Source organism: Kogia breviceps, chromosome 14 (assembly GCF_026419965.1).
Source record: "Kogia breviceps isolate mKogBre1 chromosome 14, mKogBre1 haplotype 1, whole genome shotgun sequence".
NCBI lineage: Eukaryota > Metazoa > Chordata > Mammalia > Artiodactyla > Physeteridae > Kogia > Kogia breviceps.
In genome coordinates, this window is record NC_081323.1 from 80,921,515 (window position 1) to 80,939,322 (window position 17,808).

The 17,808-nt window shown below is 44.4% G+C and overlaps 1 protein-coding gene and 1 long non-coding RNA gene across 2 annotated transcripts in view; one reads left to right on the forward strand and one right to left on the reverse strand.

Moving 5' to 3' along the window:
• Positions 1–2,582: 2,582 nt before the first annotated feature.
• LOC131741454 (uncharacterized) lies at positions 2,583–12,621 on the reverse strand. Its single transcript, XR_010836299.1, has 6 exons — positions 11,790–12,621; positions 9,196–9,327; positions 5,553–5,655; positions 5,279–5,361; positions 3,788–3,903; positions 2,583–2,916 (listed from the first exon to the last, which is right to left on the reverse strand). It is a non-coding gene; the product is annotated as an uncharacterized lncRNA (long non-coding RNA).
• A 609-nt stretch (positions 12,622–13,230) lies between these two features.
• LOC131741444 (general transcription factor II-I repeat domain-containing protein 2) overlaps positions 13,231–17,808 on the forward strand; it is a 52,663-nt gene continuing 48,085 nt past the window's right edge. Inside the window, exon 1 of the mRNA XM_059038403.2 lies at positions 13,231–13,716. The gene's annotated coding sequence lies outside the window, so the exon portion shown is untranslated. The remainder of the gene's footprint in view (positions 13,717–17,808) is intronic.

The following is a 17,808-nucleotide window of genomic DNA, read 5'->3' on the forward strand; positions in this document are numbered from 1 at the left end:
TTATATGGAAAAGTGGGTAATTGGGAGGGGCTGTGATAACCAAAGGGTCCACTGAAGGAAGCTGGGAGTCCAAAGTATAGTGGCTTCTCATTGGTTGGGTAGAGGCATCTTCCTGTCCCAGATGTGGGCATTTGTCTCTTCCTGTTTGGAGTAATTGAAGGTGCATGGTGGGGCATAAGAGCTCCCCCTACAGTCCTGTCCTGACTCCAGTTTTAGCCTAGGTTCTTTAATTCCACAAGGCCTCCGTGGGATTAGATAGGCAAGGATTTTATTAGGGAAGATATCTCTGTAAGAGAAAAACGGGAAGGGAGGTGCTCAGAAAGCTGGGAGAGCCATCAGACCACGATACAAGTCTGACTCTAAATGAGGGAGAGGGACTTCCCTGGTGGTGCAATGGTTAAGAATCGGCCTACCAATGCAGAAGACATGGGTTCGATCCCCGGTCTGGGAAGATCCCACATGCCACAGAGCAACTAAGCCCCTGTGCCACAACTACTGAGCCTGAGCTCTAGAGCCGGCAAGCCACAACTACTGAGCCCACGCATGTAGAGCCCATGCCCTGCAACAAGAGAAGCCACCACAATGAGACGCCTGTGCACCGCAATGAAGAGTAGCCCCTGCTCACCACAACTAGAAGAAGCCTGTGCGCAGCAACGAAGACCCAATGCAGCCAAAAATAAATAAACAGATACATAAATTTATAAATAAATAAATGAGGGAGAGGAAGAGGGAAGCCTGGGTAAAAGTGTCCTATGGCTGCTGTACAGTCTAAGAAAGACTTGTTAAGGTCACTGGGGAGTGCTGGAGCCCAAGATGACCATCAGAGGAATCCATGCCTCCCAGGATCTGGTCTGCCCGAGTGTCTATTCCTGCCTCATTCAGTCACTGGGAGCAACAGAAGACAGATTTCACAGCTTTGGTTAATTACATTCACTGTAGTTGGACGCCTTTGAGGAGCAGTCTCACAGCTACCACATCATATCAGTCAGTTTTCCCCCATCACCCTTTATAAAACAGCCCCACAGAAGGGTAAAACATCAGCCACATTTCACCACAGAATGGTAAGAACATGTTTCACAGAATGACTACAAAGCACATTCCAGGACAACAAAGTAATTTGAACTGGTCTTGATAGTACAATAAAACTGGATTCCTTCCAGGTGTGGAATTAATTCAAGAAACCCAGCTAAGGGCTTCCCTGGTGGCGCAGTGGTTGAGAGTCCGCCTGCCGATGCAGGGTGTATGGGTTCATGCCCCGGTCCGGGAGGATCCCGCATGCCGCGGAGCAGCTGGGCCCGTGAGCCGTGACCGCTGAGCCTGCGCGTCCGGAGCCTGTGCTCCGCAACGGGAGAGACCACAGCAGTGAGAGGCCCGCGTACCGGGAAAAAAAAAAAAAGAAACTCAGCTAAAATTGGAATCGGGACAGGCCTGTAGGGGGAGCGCTGGTGCCCCACCGTGCATCTTCAATTACTCCAAACTGGAGGAGACAAATGCCTACATGTGGGACCGGAAAGTGCCCCTACTTTAGCAGCCCAACCAGTGACGACCACCAGCAGCAGCCAGCTCCTGCAGTAGGCGGTAGCCAGCAGCACAGAGCGGACAACAGCTTCCCCCAGCAGCCCCCTCAGGCACTGTCATAGCCAAGTGCCTCCTATGAAGCACCTCCCCATGGAAGACCTTCCTTGGCCCCCAAGAGAGTGGATTTCTGTAAAGTTCCAGAGTGCACATTTCCTGTGACCTTTGCTAGCAGGAAAGGTAGCTACCTCTCAGAGAGACCCCTACCATTCAGTGATCCATGGGTGAGCCTTTCCCAACGAGGTCTGGGTCTCAGCTCTGGGGGGTGGCCTCTTCCTGGGGAAGCCTGGCTCAGCCCTAGTGGCGGGGGCTCCTCCCTCTGTCTACCATTCCTGTATTCTTTTTTTTTTTTTTTTTTTTAAAGATTTTTTTTTTTTTTAATATATATAAATTTATTTATTTTTGGCTGTGCTGGGTCTTTATTGCTGCGTGCGGGCTTTCTGTAGTTGCGGCGAGCGGGGGCCACTCTTCATCGCGGTGCGCAGGCCTCTCACTGTCGCGGCCTCTCTTGTTGCGGAGCACAGGCTCCAGACACGCAGGCTCAGTAGTCGTGGCGCACGGGCTTAGTTGCTCCGCGGCATGTGGGATCCTCCCAGACCAGGGCTCGAACCCGTGTCCCCTGCATTGGCAGGCAGACTCTCAACCACTACGCCACCAGGGAAGCCCCCTGTATTCTTTAGAGTTCTCTTTACTTCATACCAGCCAAGCCCTTGTTATCATTCATAATTCTTTAATAATAATATTAAACCTTCTCTGTTCAAATCACAAGGTGGTTTGTGTCTCCTCACTGAAGCCACTAGCTTCACTAAGCCCATTTCTAGCATTCATTAAGCTCATCAGCAACCCCTCCAGTGTTGATGGAAAGAGAGCTGCCTGGAGGCTCCTGGGAGCTGCCTCTGGTGCGTGGCTACTCCAATTAAATGCTAACTGGCCACACCGGGAGTGTGTCTGGGAGCCCCCCCTCACACACACACAGAGGGGAGGGTGGTTAGAGCTGAGTGAGGCGGTGGACAGAGGTAGGAGACGAGGCTGGAAGGATGGAGGAAGAAGGGCAGCAGATCACCTTTGGCCTTTGGGCCATGGTAAAGTTTGGGGCTTTTACCTGAATTTGTGACTCGATAGATATGTATGGGAGCAGGCGCATCCAGGGTCCTCAGTTACCCCTCTCGTCCTTAGTCTGACATCTCTGACACGGGAGGATGAGCAGTTCCACACAAGCTTTGACTCTCTTCAAGCTTCTTGTCCCATGTTGCATGCCAGGCATTTTAAAATTTCTACCAAAAACTCCACAGATGCCTCAGACGTAGAAAGGAGCTCAAAGGGCCCATACACACGTGCAATCTGGACGAGAGGAGGAATTAACATCCTAGAGGCAAACTTCAACCAATGGGCTTAGGAGCCAAGTTAAATGCCACCACTGAGGTCCATTCGGGGAGGCCCTCTGTGCACTTCTCGGGATCCTGGCAGAATTAGGACCCCAGTGACCACAGCGGCAGCCTCAACGGTGACCCCTACATCTGCTTTTCCTGCATGACTCTTGCCACTCCCTCTCTCCTCTTCCCTACGATCACCTCCCAAGTAAGCCACCAGGGAACAAGTCTTTATGTAAGGCTCTGTCTGGGGAAGAACACAAGCTAAAACAATTGGCACCTGTAGTGGGGTGGTGATAACCCCTGGCTTGCTGTAGCATCATGATTACTAAGGCTCTTTTTACTTGAGGTGGAGGGATGAGGTGCAGGTAGACTCAGAGCATTTGGTTAAGCTGTATCTCTATGATATGAATAGTATGGGGGTAATAGTAATTATAAGTTTGTGGAGTTAGCTGGCTTTGTTAACTGTGTAGGAAGCCTTGAAGAAAGAATGACAGGTTTAGATCAGCCAGCTATTCACTTGGGGCATGCTGAGAAAACCAACAGGCCTCCACGATGCTGTTTAAAAAGACTTTCATCTCCTGCAGGCAAAAAGGAGCCAGAGGCCTGGGGTTTCAGGGTGACAGAGCTGCAGAGGAGGCCAGACGTACAGCCTTGGCAGGTCTTCTAGGCTGAAGTCCAACCCCGATAGCAAAGGGGTGGGACGTGAGATTGGGGTGGGGTACTGGCACCACGCCTGAGAATATTACAGCACAGACACTGCCCCCACTCCAATTTCCAGTCCAGCAGCAACAACCCCCTCTCCCCTGATAGAGGGGAGCAGCCTCCCCTCGCCTAGATACCATGCTAAGACTCCAGCTGAGTAGATGCCTCACGAGATGACGCTTCTCCTCCTCAAGGTGCAACCCACTTCACCTCATTGCTGCCACACCGATATTCAGTCAGGTCTCAGCAGAACCTGAGTGAGGAAGAGCAGTCCCTATTGTAAGAGGAAACAGCTTACTCACTGATAGAATTGCAGTACTGGGCTCAGCAGGACTAGGGGAATATGTGTGGGTGCGTGTGTACCTTTAGGGTGTTGGACCAGAAGCGCAGAATAAAAGAATGGATGGAGAGGGTTTGTTGACACAGGGCCAGCACCTTCAGGATTTAACATCCTGGCAAGGAGCCAATTCTAATGCTGCTGGGATGGCTCTGTGAAGCTTACATATGACAACGGTATCAATATATGAGGTGGAGGGCTTCCCTGGTGGCGCAGTGGGTGAGAGTCCTCCTGCTAATGCAGGGGACACGGGTTCGTGCCCCGGTCCGGGAAGATCCCACATGCCGCGGAGCGGCTGGGCCCGTGAGCCATGGCCGCTGAGCCTGCGCGTCCAGAGCCTGTGCTCCACAACGGGAGAGGCCACAACAGTGAGAGGCCCGCGTACCGCAAAAATATATAAATAAATAAATAAATAAATGATGTGAGGTGATGCTGGAACTCCCTGGAAAAGAGTCAGAAGGCTCGGGGAGGTGGGAATGTTAAAGCAGATTAATCCACCCTGCGAGGGTCCAGAGGACTCTTCCATCACTAAGGCAATAAGAGATGTACTGGTGAGGAAGCTCTAGCATCTTTGAGAAGCTCCGAGTGCCTAGGCTAGGGTGACAGTAGCAGATGGTGCTCTAAAACTAGACTCCCAAAGACGACGGTAGGTTCCAGAGCAGCAGAGCCAGGCGGCTGGACTTTGCCATCAGAAGCAAGGTGGATGGACTTGGTAGAACAAGACGCAAGGGCGGAATGGCAACTGTAGTGTCTGGCACCGGTGATTTGCGGCGTGGCTATCTGACCACGGTATTCCAAGGGATAAGATGGATGTGCAGACAGCTGGGGCGCTTTTTTTTTTTTTTTTTTTTTTTTTTTTGCGGTACGCGGGCCTCTCACTGTTGTGGCCTCTCCTGTTGTGGAGCACAGGCTCTGGACACGCAGGCTCAGCGGCAATGGCTCACGGGCCCAGCCGCTCTGCGGCATGTGGGATCTTCCCGGACCAGGGCACGAACCCGTGTCCCCTGCGTCGGCAGGCGGACTCTCAACCACTGCACCACCAGGGAAGCCCCTGGGGCACTTTCTTGCCTTGTATAATTGGAAAAAATCTGCTGGGCACAAGGCTGACATTGGCTAGCACAATGAAAATCAATCTCTCACCCGGTTTTAGGGTCTAACCCAGTTCTCAGGCCACAGTCCAGCAATTATAGAGGAGGCTGGGTCCACTTGAGGAAAGACCCTGCAGAGCCACTATAGTAGCGTCAATAAATATTCTCTTTATCATTTCCCAAAGGCACCTGTGGCTACTTACCAGTTACCATCCACTGGAGAAACAAGAATCAGATCTCGCAAGAGCAGGATAGAGGGTCTGAGTTGACACTGACACCATAGGACCTGAAACACCAACAAGGCCCTAGTTAGAGCGAGGGCACGTGGAGCCAGGTACCACAGGGGGTCAAATGTGTCCACACCCACCCTGTGGCTATTTCCCTGGTTCCCAGTTACACAGTTGGGACATTCTTAGCAGCTCACATTGGTTCCCTCACCCTGTCTTGACCCAGAAAGTATTAAAGGAGAAGACATACCGCATCCCAGGTGGAACTGCAGACTTGAGCACCAACTTCTAAGATGCGAAGGACTCAGAAGTGGTGGTTCCCATCACGTCTCCATTTAGTTCACGTTTGGCTCCTGCAAACACCAGATGGGTTATGGCAGACAACTGTAAACTACTATAAACTTAGCTAAGTGCTTAGTCCAGTCATAGCTGCTGAGTCAGGGGTAGTATTTTACTGGAACAGATCAATATGGTTTCTGAACTTCCCAAGGGATAATGATCTGGTGAATGGGTTCTTTTCAATCCCAATGGTAAAGGGGATCAAAGGCAGTTTGCCTCTATATGGAAAGGACAATACTACTCATTAATTCTCCCTGCTCTCACTCCTGATACCTCCAAAATTAAGGTTCTGTGTACAAAACTTTGTCTCCAGCTCTGCTTTTACTGATAAAGCTGAGACATAAACCGATAAAAGAGAATCATGTAAATATTATTGTATGAGGGTTCTCCAGAGAAATAAAACCAATAGGAAAATAGGAAACCCCTTATCTGCCATCTGCAAGCTGGAGACTCAGAAAAGCTGCTGGTGTAGTTCCGGTCAGAGCCCAAAGGCCTGAGAACCAGAGCAACAGTGGTGTTAAGTCCCAGTTCGAGGGCAGGGCAAGACGGATGTCCCGGGTCAAACAGGCAGAGAGAAAGAGAGAACATTCAATCTTCCTCTACCTTTTTGTCCTATTGGGGCCCTCCATGGGCTGGATGAGGCCCACGGACATTGGGGAGGGCCATCTTCTGTACTCAGGCCACCAATACAAATGCTCATCTCTTTTAGAAACACCATCACAGGCACACTCAGAAATGATGTTTAACCACCTCTGATTATTAATATAGTTATAATATACTTACATATGTATGAAATGCATACAAATTTTCAACTGTTCTTTCATAAGCAGGACTGTCCTGTTATCTAGTGTATGGCCTCTCCGATTTTTTGGTTTTAAATATCTGTTCTTTTACAAAACTGGCAATGCTGGTATTTAGTAGGCTTTTTAAAAATCTTTACTTGATAGAATTTTAAAATTTATAACCCTATATGGGTTTCTTGAATTTCTAGAACATTTTTCTTTTAAGGGATATCTGAAAGCACTACTGGTTTGAGATTTAGGAACAAAAGGGCACAGTAAGAATCTCTGCAAATGTGAACCACAGCCACTGGGTGGCGGTGCCTGCCCATCAATTGTGTGGCTCACACTAATGGAGAAAGGATAAAACAGTCTAAAAGCCAGGTTTGGCGAAAGGAGACCTGGATTTACAGTCACAACTGGGCTTTTATATTTTACTATCAAAGCCTGGTTGGTTTTATATACTGGCTGTATGCTGCCAAGTACCTACATTTTTGTCCAAAGTGCTATTCAGAAAAGATGGTTCTACAGCAAAATACCAGCTACCCCAAAGTATTAAAATGTCTGTGAACTGTTGGCCAAACTAAATCCTCCCCCGACCCATAAGGACATTTTCCTGTAGACGTTCTAATTTCTTTGTTACTTGGGGTAGCTGATATGATAGTCCCTAGTTTAGAAAAGAGTGAACTTAATTATTAGTCTTATATATTTTAATTTCTATTATTAACTTTTAATTATGCAATTAATCTTTCACCTTTGTAGAAAAATTTATTAATAAAACACTATACATGGCTAAGGCTAAAGGCTCCTTTAACCACAGAAACACATATACCTGGTACCATGGAACACCATTATTTTATTTTTGTTAGGTGTGTTTTTAAAAATTGGGATAATACGTATTTCATTCTGCAACTTCATCTTTTCACTCAAAACTATATTGGAGATACTTTTTTTAAAAAATTAATTTATTTTATTTATTTATTTTTGGTTGCATTGGGTCTTCGTTGCTGTGCACGGGCTTTTCTCTAGTTGCAGTGAGCGGGGGGCTACTCTTCGTTGCAGTGCGCAGGCTTCTCACTGCAGTGGCTGCTCTTATAGCGGAGCACGGGCTCTAGGAATGCAGGCTTCAGTAGTTGTGGCTCGCGGGCTCTAGAACGCAGGCTCAGTAGTTGTGGCTCACGGGCTTAGTTGCTCTGTGGCATGTGGGATCTACCTGGACCAGGGCTCAAACCCATGTCCCCTGCATTGGCAGGCAGATTCTTAACCACTGCACCACCAGGGAAGCCCTGGAGATAATTTTACAACAGTTTGTTTGGACTTACCCCATTCTTTTCCACTCTTGGATATTACTGTGAATAAACTACATCTTGTTTAACCATTCTCCTTTTTTCATGGACATTTGAGTTGTTTCTATTTTTTTCTATTACAGTGAATATTCTTGTACGTGTTCCTTTTGCACTTATTTAAGGGTATATCCTGGGTAGATACTGATAACTGGAACTGCTGGGTCATAGAAAATGCTCATTTAAAAAATTTAACAGATGTTTTTAATTTGCTCTCTAAAAGTTGTGCTACAATAGTATATGGGTGGATTCATTTTTCCATATACCAAACACCTGATACAAACTTTTAAAATGTTTGTTAATCTAATACCTAAAGCACATCTCATTACTGATTCACTTTGTATTCTGTAATCTCTAGGGAGGTTGAACATCTATGGTTACTAGCATTTCATGTTTCCTTTACTGAGAATTGTTTATTCATATTCTTGGCCACATTTCTATTGGGTTGTTTGTCTTATTAAATTATAAAAGTAATTGATATATTATGCATAGAAACCCTTATGTGTTGAAATATTTTATCCTGTCTTTTCTTAATTTATGGTGTCTTCTGTCCTACACAATTTTATTTTCTTGTAGTCAGTTTTACTAACTTTATCGTTTAGAGCTTCTGCTTTCTGTGTCTTGTTTAGGAAAACTACTACCCAAGATAATAAGGATATTCTGTAATATTTGTAAAACACTTAATCTAATGTTTTTATTTTTTCTATGTAGAATTGGAGTTGATTTTTATGAGTGGTATGAGACAAGATTGTATATTTCTTGATATTTTTTTCAAACAGATATCTGATTGTCCCCAAATTATTGGCTATTAACAGACTTTATATGAAGATTTGAAATACCATTTATAACATATGATAAATTTCCACATAATGGATCAATTTCTGAATTCAATTTTTGTTTCTACTGATTTATTCTCAAACTAATATGACAAGATTTCACCTGCTACAGCTTTATAACATGCTTTTTTATTCAAATGTCTCCTTTGTTCTTTTACAAAATTGCCTTTGCTATTCATAACATTTACTTTCAAATAAATTTTAAAATCATCTTGCCAAGTTGCATTAAAAAATCCCACTGGGGGCTTCCCTGGTGGCACAGAGGTTGAGAGTCTGCCTGACAATGTGTGGTATGCGGGTTCGTGCCCCGGTCCGGGAGGATCCCACATGCCGCGGAGCGGCTGGGCCCGTGAGCCATGGCCGCTGAGCCTGTGCGTCCGGAGCCTGTGCTCCGCGATGGGGGAGGCCACAGCAGTGAGAGGCCTGCGTACCACAAAAAAAAAAAAAAAAAAAAAAAAAAAAATCCCACTGGGATTTTTTTTTATTGGAATTGCATTAAATTCATGAGCGAATTGAGAGAAATTAACTAGGAGAAATGACATTTTACAATCTTGAGTCTTCCCGTGGCACGTAAATGTGGTATACTCTAATATTACCATTGGTTTCAGCCATCTGCTTGAAGAATTCAGCTCGCTGCTTCCAGGTAAATTCTTCTTTCAGTTTTCTGAGAAAAGGGATCTTCCAACTTTCTAGGGCAGTAGTTTCCAAATTATTTTGATTACATATCCCTATGGGTAAAATTTGTGAGCATGAAAAAATATATATAAATCATTTGCACATATTATACTAATATGTACTTTATGAAATATACAAAAAATTTAAATAATGAGATAAAGATTAAATAAACAATTTTTAAACAAACGTCTTATTGTGTTTTTTAAACTCTTTGCTCTCATTAAAAATAGTAGTGGTAGGAAAATACCAGTAGGTAAGATGATTTTTAGCAAAAACAATGTGACTACATATTTTTAACTTAAAATAATTTTAAATTATTTTTCATGAAACAGGAATGTGAAGGGCTGGCTTTTTAATCAATATGGGGGTATAATTTATGTTAAATAAATTGCATTCATCTAAACTATAGTTTGAAGAATTTTGAAAAACGTATTCAGCTGTGTGAGCGCCACCACAATTGAGATACTGCATAACTCCTTCCCCACCAAAATCATCCTCATGTCCTTTGCAGTCAATCCCTTTCTCCACCCCGGTACTAGGAAACTGACATGGTTTTTGCCACTATAAAACAGTTTGCCCTTTCTAGAACTATATATATGAACAATCATAAAATATGGGCTCTGATGTGCATCTTCATTGACTAAGCATGATGAATTTGGAGATTCCACATACCCGTAATTCGTTCTTTTTTTACTGCTGAGTACCATTCCATTATATGGACGTACCACAATTTGTTTATTGATTCACCTGTTGATTGACGTTTGGCCTTTTCCCTGTATTCAGATATTACGAATAAAGCTGTTAAGAACACTTGTGTACAAGTCTTTGTATTCACATATATTCCTTTTATCTTGAAAAAAAGTTCATTGAGAATGTTTACATCTATGTTCATGAGGGATATTGGCCTGTGCCTTTCTCTTCTTGTGATGTCTTCCTGTGGTTTTGGTATCATGGCAATGCTGTCCCCATAGAATGAGTTAGAATGTATCTTCTCTTCAAGTTTTGGGAAGAGTTTGCATAAACTTATTTTTACCTTAGATGTTCAGTAGAAACTACCAGTGAAGCCATCTGGGCCTGAAATTTTCTTTATGGGAAGATTTTTAACTAAATTTCCAATTCTTTTATAGATATAGGGCTATTGAAATCATCTATTCCCCTTGAGGAAGCTTTGGTAATTTGTGTCTTTCAAAGAATTTGTCCATTTCTCTTAAATTGGCAAATTTAGTGCCAAAAACTTGCTCCTAATTTTCCCTCATTATCATGTATTTTGCTCATTTATTTTTGCGTCATTTCAGGCAACAGGATAAATCCAATCCTTGTTACTTTATCTTGGCCAGAAGCCTAAGTCAGGACATTTACACTTAACTCTGAGATGGCGAGTTATTGGACAGTTTTGAGCAGAGGAGTGAAATGAGGTACAAATTACAGAATTCTCCAGGCTGTGGTGTTTTGGTGCTATGAATAGTCTAAGGAGGGTTAAGGGCAGAATCTGAGAGACAAATTAGGAGTCTACTGCAAAAGATGATGTTGGCTGGTACAAGGGTGGTGGTAGTGGTGATCACAGAGTGGTGGAGTCTCGGTGAAGTCAGAGCTGACCGGGTTGTCTGAAGGATTCGTGGGGGGTACAGAAGCAGTAAAGGATGCTTCCGAGGTTTGAGGGCTGAATAACTGGCAGAATGCAGTTCCATTCATTGAGAAAGGGAAGACTGCAGGAGGAACGGGGGTAAGCGTGGGAAACGTTCTGCTGAGACGCCTCTTCATCCTCCAAGTGAGGGTTTCAAAGCAGGCGGTTGGTTATATAGACTGGGATTGAGGGGAACGGTCTGGGCTGGAGATACATACTTGACAGCCATAACCGTATCAGTGGTCTCTAAGGCCCTGAGACTGGATGAGCTTTTCTAAGGAATGAGAGCAGACAGGAAAGAGATCCAAGACTAAAGCCTAAGTTACTGCACTACGTAAAGCTTGGGGGAGGGAGAGAAGCACCTGCAACAGATTTAGAGAAGCAGTCAGAAAAGTAGGCAGAAGAGCAGTCCCGTGTGGTGTCTTAGAAGCCCAGGAGAGTTTCAAAAAGGATGTAGTGATTGGCTGTCAAATGCTGATAGATCAAATGATTCACAGACTGAAAAACGACTATAGCAACGTGGTGGTCGTTTGCGACCTTGGAAAATAGTCTTAGTGGAGTTAGAGGGTTAATTGGAATGGGCTCAAAAGAGAATGAGAGAAATGAGAGCTAGTACGTATACACAACTCTTCTTGCTGTCAATCAGTTGTTCTTTCAAACCAGAAGACGTGTATTTTGACATTTTTAACAAATGAGTCAAAACACTGAAACTCTTCATATAGACGATTTCAAAGCAGATTAGAAAATTGTTTCCAGGTTAAGTTTTCAAGTATAAGAGTTTTGTACTCCCATTGTTTTGGGCAAGAAAATTCCATCAATCCTTACTATTCACTAACTCCATATTTGTGAATTCACCTACAATTTATAGGTAAATTTAACAGCAATACTCACCCTGCTTTCCCCGCTTATTAGCAGACACAGTCGAGTGGCAAAAAAAGTTTGTTTTGCCTGCCGCGCACGTTCCCAGCTGAGGTAGAACAAGGTGACACCAGCTCTCCCACTGTAAACAAGTGTCCTTTTCCTGGTCTATTTAATGCTACACTTGCCACTTTTTGTGGGTTTTCTGTTTTCTTTTTTTTTTTTTTTTTGATGATTTTGCTGTTTAAAATGGTCCGCAAACATGGCATTGTCTAGTATTCCCAAGCACAAGGCGGCACTGTGCCTCAGGTAGAAAATACTTGTGTTAGCTAAGCTTACTTCACACGAGTTACAGCGCTGTTGAACATGAGTTCAACTAACGAATCAATAATATACATTAAATAAGGTGTCTTTAAACAGACACACACATAAAACAAGGTTATGTATTGATAGTTTTACCAAAATGTGAAGAGGCCGGCAGAAACCTAATCCTGTATTTCTCCTAGGAGCAGTATTGTTTGCTCAGTGTTTGCTAAGAATTTATAGACCATAACTCTTCCAAAGAGAAAGAATCAACTATAACATAATGGAAATATTTTCAAACATCTTTCAAAAATGATGTCAAGGGGCTTCCCTGGTGGCGCAGTTGAGAATCTGTCTGCCAATGCAGGGGACACGGGTTCGAGCCCTGGTCTGGGAGGATCCCACATGCCACTGAGCAACTAGGCCCGTGAGCCACAGCTACTGAGCCTGCGCATCTGGAGCTTGTGCTCCGCAACAAGAGTCCGCGACAGTGAGAGGCCCGCGCACCGCGATGAAGAGTGGCCCCCACTCACCGCAACTAGAGAAAGCCCTCACATAGAAATGAAGACCTAACACAGCCAAAAATAAATAAATATATAAATTTTTAAAAATACAATTTGCTAAAAAAAAGAAGTACAGGAATTTTTTTTAAAAAATAAAAATGTCAAAAAAAGCAGGTACCATATCAACTAACTGCTGGATGGTTATCTTTACCTTGAAATAACATCTTTTTTAGCAGCTTCTGCTACGAAGCATATCTTTGTGAGCCACTTATAGAAAAAAATGTCAGCGAATCGTGACACTTGTCTTTTTGCAAAAGAAAATGTGTATTAGAACATAACTTCAAGACAGTAAAGAATGAGAACGCTGCCTTCAATTGCGTCTGAATATTCCTTTAAAACGAGAAACAAGGCAGCTATGTTAAATCGGAGCAATGGGTAAACGGTTTCTATTATCCTATTCTCCTTTTGGCATATATAAAATATGTAACTGTAACTTTTCTTAAACAACACTATAGTAATATTCCACTACTTGCTGGAGTGCCATCACCATCTGTTGGACAGCTCATGATTGGTTGGTTATGTCACTGACCCCCATCAAAAGGTGAAGATACATTGTTACAGTATTATAAGACAGCTCGTTGGCTTTAAGGCAGTTTCACCGGTCACTGGAGTTGTGACTTCACCGCTTTCAAGGTACAAACTGCAATCATGCGAAACTATCAAATTAAATAACAGCAAGAAAGTAGTCCACGTTCGGGGGCGGTGTCAGGGGTGAGACCAGACACGTGCAGCCACTCATCTAAAGCTGAAGATGGACGAGCACGTCTGGCCTTGAACAGAGCGGGACTAAGGGACTTCCAACAAGCTCACTGTGAAGCTGAACTATTCCACGGCACCGGAAACGGCAACTCCCACTTGGGGCGCTGCGGACACACGAGTCTAGGCTGCTTTCCAGGAAGCCAAAAAAAAAAAAAAAGGAAAAGAAAGAGAAAAAGAAGGGATAGTGGAGAGCAGGGGTTCGGCCGCCGCCCACACGCCGCGCCCTCGCCTCTTCGCGGTCGCGGCCGCCGCCCTCGGCCCCCGGGCCACTCCCAGGTGGCTCAGCCCTCGGACCCCGCGGCCGGCCGGGCGCTGCCCGCCGGCGGGGACCTCAGGTGCGTACCCCGCCCCCGCCGCAGCCGCCATTAAGAGCGGGTGCTTTGCTTGGAACTTTCTCGTCCCGCGGGCCTGACGGAGGGGAGGCCTGGGGAGACCGCCCGCCCAGGCGCGCGGGCTGCAAGCACCCACTTCGTCGCCAGCCCGACCGGCCCCTGAACAAGCGCCCCGCGGGCAAGGCCCGAGGAGTGGGGGTGGGGCGGGGAAGTCCTGGCGCGGGGGCAACGGTAGCACGCACGGAACGCGCATACCTCTCCCTTCTGATTGGCTGAGCGGAGGCGGTGGGGGCGGGTGCTGCCGACTCTGGGCTCTTTAAGGCCCGATGTGCGTGAGGTCACGCTCCAGATGGCGTACGTGGGGCTACCGCGCTGCGTGCGGACGCGCTTGATTGGTTAGTGGGGGGGCGGGTCAGACGCTGTTGCCTGGTAATTGCGCCCGGCTCCACGGAGGAGGTGTCCCGACACCGCCCCTCACGTCGCGCGTTGCCGAGTGGCGTGGTGTGGGGTTTGTCGTGGGTGTGGCCAGTGGGGTGGGCACCAGTGGCCGGTTTATTGGCAGAAAACCAACCTGGAGGTCAGAAGAAGGGTCTCTGGTCCTAGACTACAGTCCCTCACGATTATGATTTAGAGATAAAGGAGAAAAAAGGCTTGCAGGGCTATATTCCCCGTGCTTCGAACCCAAGCTTTGCTGTTTAATAACAGCTTTATTGACATAACGCCATGAAATTCACCTTTAAAAGTGCATAATTCAGCGGTTTTTGTTTATTTACAGAGCTGTGCAACCATCACCAGTAATTCTAGAACGTTTTCATCACCCCCAAAGAAACCCCATATCCATTAGGCAGTCATTCCCCTCTCGCATCCCCGCCCTGGACACCGCCAATGTGCTTCGTATTCCTATGTCTCTGCCTATTCCAGGTATTTCCTAAGGATAGAATCATCAAAGGGAGTGTTTTGGATCTGGCTTCTTTCATTCCTTCTTATGGCTGAATAATAAATAATTCATTGTGTGGATATACCACATTTTCATTTTCCATCAATTGATGAATGTTTTTGGATTATTTCCACTTTGGGGCCGTTATGAATATTGCTGTTGAACATCAGTGTTCACGTTTTTGTGTGGACATTTGTTTTCAACTCGTGGGTACATACCAAGGAATGGAATGGCTGAACCAAAAATGCCACCGTTTAGTTTCCTGCTGGTAATTTGAAGTAAGCAGATGTCTAAATACGGGATTGGAAATTGGCAAATTGGGTATTGCTCCTAGCTGCAATCGAAGAGTTGAGCAGCCTTTTCTCTTATTTTCTTCCACCTGGAGAGGAAGGCTTGATCTGTGTGACCGGCCACCTTGCCTTCAGTGGACACAGGGCTTGGCGCCAGGCTATTGCAGGTGTTAATCCATTTGGAGCGGGTCAACTTTCTTTCTGCCTTCCTGTTGTTTAGTGCCCGATGTTTGCTGCCCAGAGCTCTGGGTCTTTGCCCACACCTGCTGCCTGGAAGGTCTCTTCTCTTATTCTCAGGCTGCAGAACTTGCTAACATGCTTTCAGTCTCATCCCCCAGGGTGTTGACTCAGAACCATTTCAGGGGGTTCTGGCTTTCATTTTGCCTTCATTCTGCTATTCTGCTGTATCTATGCAGGTCTGTCTAACTCGAGACTGCAGGATGTGGATTTTATTCACGTAAAAATCACTTTGTTTCCCCCTTGTCTTTCCTGCCAGCAGTGTATGTTTTCACATAGCACGTGCTCATTACATTTTTTTTAATTTTAAACGTTTGTTTGGCTAAGCTAAAGTTCTTGATTATTTGTTAAGCTTTTTTTTTTTTTTTTTTTCATTTAATTTGGCCACACTGCACGGCTTGTGGAATCTTAGTTCCCCAACCAGGGACTGAACCCGTGGAGTCCTAACCACTGGACCCCCAGGGAATTCCCAAGCATTTAATTTTGACTTTTTTTTTCATTTTTTGACATTGAAAATACATATTATGTCTAGTTCTTTTCCATACTCCTTGGTCATTCCAGAAGAGTCCTGGTTGTCTTGAAATTTGTTATTATTCTTTTTTAGGATATTTTTTCCCAGCTTGAGATATAATTGACGTATAACACTGTATTCGTTTTAGGAGTACAACATAGTGATTTGACATATGTATGTATTGTGAAATGACTACCACAATAAGTTTAGTCAACATCCATCACATCACATAATTACAATTTTTTTTTCTTGTGGTAAGACCTACTTTCTAAGCAACTTTCAAATATACAGTACAGTATTGTTAACTACAGTCACCTGCTGTACATTACATCCCCAGGACTAATTTATTTTATAACTGGGAGTTTGTACCTCTTGACCACTTCAATACATTACTGTTGAATGCTGAATAGGTACACTTGCATTTATAGTTTCCACTTACTGTAGGCCTGGGCTGAGTCAGGGAGAGGGTGGCACCTTGGGAACTTGCTAATTAAAATTAAGGCCTCAGGGACCTGAAAAATTAACCTTCGGAAAGGTAAATTTAGAAACAGTTTAAAAAATAAAGCAGGTGTCTATTTCAAGATTTCAGAGGTTTGATAAATGGAGTGGATGACATTCCAAAATTTAAGTGGTGGAAATGAATTCTAGAACAGGGATGGGCAAACTTTTTTTGTAAAGGGTCAGATAATAAATATTTCCAGCTCTGAGGACATGTGGTCTCTGTCACATGCAACCCTGCCTTTGCAGGAAAGCAGTCAATGGACAAGATGCAAGCCAGTGAGTGTGGCTATGTTCCAATAAAACTTTATTTATAAAAATAGGTGGTAGTCTGGTTTTGATGTTTGCTTTTCATTAGTAAAATATAACATTGAAAAGGAGAGAAAGTCCTCAAAGTTTGCTGGGAAAACTGTGAGATTTGAGAGTTGTTTCAGTTTACATCTCCAGTTTTAAAAAAGCAAAAAGTTAAGCACTATATAAAATCTGTGATCTAAATGAACATAGCTGGTGCTTTAGATTTCGGTAGAGAAGTTAATCACCATATAGGCTTTGGGGGTTTGAACTCTGGTACAAGCTCTCATTGTCAAGGATTTTTAACTATTAGAATGCAATGATTTTGTTTCTCAGGGAAATGTCCTCAAGGTGGGAAACCACCTGATTAGCTTATAACCATGGTTCATTAGTTCGGATGTGCTATTGACACATGGTGTGTTCTAAATCATAAAATGTAAAAGACAAAGTTCTTGCCTCCATTTGCTGTTCAGTAAAGGGTGCAAACAAAGCAATAATTATGAAACATACATTTTTAAAATTATTGCTGGTAGCATAGTTGACACCAACCGATAATAGCTTTTTTGAGTTCCACCTAGTTTTATTTTGCCTGTTATTTCATTCTCTGTTAAAGTTTTGGCATCACAGTCCTCTCAGAGATTACTGTGGTGTAATTACAGATTAGGTGCAAGCATAGAGCCTGGAATACGCCAGTCCCTTAAGTGGGCTCAGATCTCTGGTGGCTCTCGGTGTGAGCATCTCACAACACTGTGTCTGGTTCTACTGTTTCAAAATGTGTATTTTTCATACATCATGGCCCCTACACTACATCATTGGATGATTAATGGAAGAAACAATGACCCATGTCAACACTGCAGGGAAAACTGGCTCTGCAGGACTTAGCGAGAGGTCACGATGAATCCACTACTCGTGTCATCAGCATGAGAGTCACCGTACTGTGGCTTTGAGGGTTCCAGTAGCTGCTAGGTGACCAGCCAAGTATGTGATAAGGCTTTAGAGACACTACAAAGTATTAAAGTTATGGCTAGACGACGTGAAATCTAAAGACATATCTATCGATGGCAAAATTCTAAGAAAAATGGGAATCCACCACCAAAGAGGCGATGGACTTGTGATAGACAACGCAGAGCCCGCTAGGGGTGGTTGACAGATTTCAGAACTACTTACCTGAAAAAATGTGTGGTGTCGGCAAAGTTGCATCTGCTGATAAAGAGCTAGAAAAGCCTCTCCCCTAAACAATGAAGGAAATCATGGAAGAAAAATGTTCTCTCTGGGAAAGATATGTACTGCTTCCTCGGGTTGTAAGACTCGACTCCGCTGAATGAGACATA